At 41.4% G+C, this 5,037-nt stretch overlaps 1 pseudogene; it reads left to right on the top strand.

Moving 5' to 3' along the window:
* The first annotated feature begins 3,697 nt into the window (after positions 1 to 3,697).
* On the top strand, positions 3,698 to 4,224 carry LOC132485554 (glycine cleavage system H protein, mitochondrial-like; annotated as a pseudogene).
* Positions 4,225 to 5,037: the final 813 nt, after the last annotated feature.

Genomic DNA, 5,037 nt, shown 5'->3' with positions numbered 1-5,037 from the left:
TATGGTGGAAAAGGATATTTTAGCTTTATATATTATGTCTTAACTTTTTACCAGGAGAGCGTAAGTCTTAATTCAGGCTGCTATAACAAAATAGCATAGAATGGGTGGCTTATAAACAACAAAATTTATTCTCACAGTTCTGCAGGCTCAGAGTGTGAGATCAGGGTGCCAGTATCTTTGAGTTCTGATGAGAACCTCTTCTGGGTTGCATCTGCCCATTTCTTGTTGTATCCCTACATGGCAGAAGGAGCTAGCTACCTGTCTGGCCTCTTCTCACAAAGGCACTAATCCCATTCATGAGGGCTCCACCCTCATGATGACCTAAATACCTCTCAAAGATCTCATCTCTAAATACCACATTGGGATTAGGATTCCAGCATATAAATTGTGGGAGGGAACACAGACATTCAGTTCTTTGCAATATTGATTCATTACTTAAGTAGATAGTTTTGAAAGAGCTATACTGAGGCATAATTATCATATGATAAATTGCTCATAGTTAATTTGATAAGTTTTGGCACATGTACACACGTGTGAAACCATCATTATAATCCAAATCATGAACGTGTTAGTCACACTGAAAAGTTTCCTCATGTGACAAAGTTCTGTCCAATGACATAAAGAGACATACAGGAAGAAAAGACCTCTTCTTTGTTGAGTGTTGTTTCTACCAATGATGCCTGGAATAGTGTCAGCCAACGTGTGACCCAGAGAAAGCATAGTTTGTTTTGGAACAAAACCAAAATGCATGCGGATGGCAGATGGGAAAAGTGGGAAGAACCTGGGTTCTTAATTAACTTGCCCTGGAACTACCCTACTTTGGAACTTCTGGTTATAAAGCAGAATAAAGTGTTCTTTATTGTTTAAGCCTATTTGAGTTGGGTGTTCTGTTACTTAGAGCCAAAACAGCACCCAAAGAGATGTTTTTGAGAATTAAGGGAGGGTTGGTGTCCTTACCTTAGAAAGGAGAAAATCAGAAATCCAGAGCAAAGGTCATGAGGCAGTCAGAGATGTCTAGCAGAGCAAAGAACTGCTCAAGTTAGGATGTGACATGCGACAGCCAGGAGGGATGGCTAGAACATTTAACCATTCCTCCTGGGTACCCATAACATCACTTGGGAAGATGTGCAGTGGACTTCCTGAAGGCAAGGTAGAAGGGAGCTTGGACTATGGTTATTGGGCATCGAAGAGTAGGGGGACCCCAGACAATTACAGAGCTGGAGGCATCTGGGTTACCCTCGAACACCCTGACTCCCAGTTTCCCCACCTGTTTAAAGCATATAATAGTTTCCTCCACGACTACCTACAGGGTTATTGTGAGAATGAAGGACAATCAGACAAGACAGGAAGGGCTGCAAAAATCAAACACACAACCCAAATATTCATCTCTACCTTTTGCTTTCTACATGTCAGAGCAAATCTATTGAACCAAGTCGTCTGGATATCTCTGAGAAGCTGCTATGTACAGTTTACGAGCCTTGGCTACAAGCAAGCCAGAAATTTTTCAAAAAGACAGATCCTTCCTTAGACCCACTGGCAACATGTCAGTGAACTTTCTTTCTGAGTTTGGGCATGTGGAGAAGAATGTAATCAGGGAGTATCTGGACATGTTTGCAGTGTGCATCTGTGTGTGTGTGTGCGTGTGTGTGTGTATGTGTGTGTTTGCATGTACAGGGATAGCAGAGTGCAGCCAAAGCACAGTCAGAGTCAGGCAGACTTGAGTGACAGTCCAAACTCTTATTTCCCAGCTCCCTGACCTTGAAGACATTCTTCAACCTCTCTGAGCCTCAAGTTCTTCACAAGTAAAATGGGGCTGCTATGACTTGCAAAGAGTTGATGAACTTGAAAGCTGAACTTTAAAGTGCTCTGCAGGCACATTAAAAGGATCATACACCATGATCAAGTGGAGTTTATCCCAGGAATGCAAGGATTCTTCAATATACGCAAATCAGTCAATGTGATACACCATATTAACAAATTGAAGGAGAAAAACCATATGATCACCTCAATAGATGCAGCAAAGCTTTTCTTTTTTTTTTTTTTTTTGTGGTACGCGGGTCTCTCACTGTTGTGGCCTCTCCCGTTGCGGAGCACAGGCTCTGGACGCGCAGGCTCAGCGGCCATGGCTCACGGGCCCAGCCGCTCCGCGGCATGTGGGATCTTCCCAGACCGGGGCACGAACCTGTGTCCCCTGCATTGGCAGGCGGACTCTCAACCACTGCGCCACCAGGGAAGCCCGCAGCAAAAGCTTTTGACAAAATTCAACACCCACTTATGATAAAAACTCTCCAGAAAATGGGCATAGAGGGAACGTACCTCAACATAATAGAGGCCATATATGACAAACCCACAGCCAACGTCGCTCTCAATGGTGAAAAACTGAAACCATTTCCACTAAGATCAGGAACAAGACAAGGTTGCCCACTGTCACCACTATTATTCAACATAGTTTTGGAAGATTTAGCCACAGCAATCAGAGATGAAAAAGAAATAAAAGGAATCCAAATCGGAAAAGAAGAAGTAAAGCTGTCCCTGTTTGCAGATACATGATACTATACACAGATAATCCTAAAGATGCTACCAGAAAACTACTAGAGCTAATCAATGAATTTGGTAAAGTTGCAGGATACAAAATTAATGCACAGAAATCTCTTGCATTCCTATACACTAATGGTGAAAAATCTGAAAGAGAAATTAAGGAAACACTCTCATTTACCATTGCAAAAAAAAAGAATAAAATACCTAGGAATAAATCTACCTAAGGAGACAAAAGACCTGTATGCAGAAAACTATAAGACACTGATGGAAGAAATTAAAGATGATACAAACAGATGGAGAGATATACCATGTTCTTGGAGAAAAGGCAGTCTCTTCAATAAGTGGTGCTGGGAAAACTGGACAGCTACATGTAAAAGAATGAAATTAGAACACTCCCTGACACCACATATAAAAATAAATTCAAAATGGATTAAAGACCTAAATGTAAGGTCAGACACTATAAAACTCTTAGAGGAAAACATAGGCAGAACATTCTGTGACATAAATCACAGCAAGATCCTTTTTGACCCACCTCCTAGAGAAATGGAAATAAAAACAAAAATAAACAAATGGGACCTAATGAAACTTAAAAGCTTTTGAATAGCAAAGAAAACCATAAACAAGATGAAAAGACAACCCTTAGAATGGGAGAAAATATTTGCAAATGAAGCAACTGACAAAGGATTAATCTCCAAAACATACAAGCAGCTCATGCAGCTCAATATCAAAAAGACAAACAACCCAATCCAAAAATGGGCAGAAGACCTAAATAGACATTTCTCCAAAGAAGACATACAGATGGCCAACAAACACCTGAAAGGATGCTCAACATCACTAATCATTAGAGAAATGCAAATCAAAACTACAATGAGGTATCACCTCACACCGGTCAGAATGGCCATCATCAAAAAATCTATAAACAATAAATGCTGGAGAGGGTGTGGAGAAAAGGGAACCCTCTTGCACTGCTGGTGGGAACATAAACTGATACAGCCACTATGGAGAACAGTATGGAGGTTCCTTAAAAAACTAAAAATAGAACTACCGTATGACCCAGCAATCTCACTACTGGGCATATACCCTGAGAAAACCATAATTCAAAAAGAGTCATGTACCACAATGGAGATGCTGCACAGAGACCCTCTGCACCCCTGCGAACATGGCTTTGTGAGTGGCGCGGAGCGTGTGGGCCGCAGTCTGCAGCCTGCATGCCATCTCTGTGCCCAACGTGCCCTGCCCGCCACGGCCCTGGGGACTGAGGGCGCGTGCCATCAGGGCACAGCACACCGGACTGGCTCTGCTGTCGGGTCATAAATTCACAGACAAACATGAATGGTTAACAACAGAAAACGGTGTTGGAACAGTGGGAATCAGCAATTTTGCACAGGAAGCTTTGGGAGATGTTGTTTACTGTAGTCTGCCTGAAGTTGGGACAAAATTGAACAAACAAGAGGAATTTGGTGCTTTGGAAAGTGTGAAAGCTGATAGTGAAATCTATTCTCCTCTATCAGGAGAAGTAACTGAAATTAGTAAGCTCTAGCAGAAAATCCAGGACTTGTCAACAAATCTTGTTATGAAGATGGTTGGCTGATCAAGATGACACTCAGTAACCCTTCAGACCTAGATGAACTAATGAGTGAAGAAGCATATGAGAAATACATAAAATCTATTGAGGAGTGAAAATGGAACCCCTAACTAGTTTAAAGCAACTTAAAAAAAAAAAGAGTCATGTACCACAATGTTCACTGCAGCACTATTTACAATAGCCAGGACATGGAAGCAATCTAAGTGTCCACTGACAGATGAATGGATAAAGAAGATGTGGCACATATATACAATGGACTATTACTCAGCCATAAAAAGAAATGAAATTGAGTTATTTGTAGTGAGGTGGATGGACCTAGAGTCTGTCATACAGAGTGAAGTAAGTCAGAAAGAGAAAAACAAATACCGTATGGTAACATATATATATGGAATCTAAAAAAAAAAAATGGTTCTGAAGAACCTAGGGGCAGGACAGGAATAAAGACACAGATGTAGAGAATGGACTTAAGGACACGGGGAGGGGGAAGGGTGAGCTGGGACGAAGTGAGAGAGTGGCATGGACATATATACACTACTAAATGTAAAACAAATAGCTAGTGGGAAGCAGCCATATTGCACAGGGAGATCAGCTCATGCTTTGTGACCACCTAGAGGGGTGGGATAGGGAGGGTGGGAGGGAGACGCAAGAGGGAGGGGATATGGGGATATATGTATATGTATAGCTCGTTCACTTTGTTATATGGTAGAAACTAACACAACGATGTAAAGCAATTACACTCCAATAAAGATGTTAAAAAAAATAAAATGCTCTGTAGGCATAAGAATATATCTGAGATGTGTATGAATGAACCTGCATATGTTATGTGTCTTTTAGTTTGTGTGTGTCAGAGCCGGGGAGAGTGGATACGAATAATGTGTGTAGGAGGTAGACAGGTGGGTGTGTATATTTATATA

The sequence above is a fragment of the Mesoplodon densirostris genome, chromosome 3 (assembly GCF_025265405.1).
Source record: "Mesoplodon densirostris isolate mMesDen1 chromosome 3, mMesDen1 primary haplotype, whole genome shotgun sequence".
Classification (NCBI taxonomy): domain Eukaryota; kingdom Metazoa; phylum Chordata; class Mammalia; order Artiodactyla; family Ziphiidae; genus Mesoplodon; species Mesoplodon densirostris.
The sequence above is the reverse complement of the archived record's forward strand: the minus strand, read 5'-3'. Positions and strand labels throughout refer to the sequence as shown.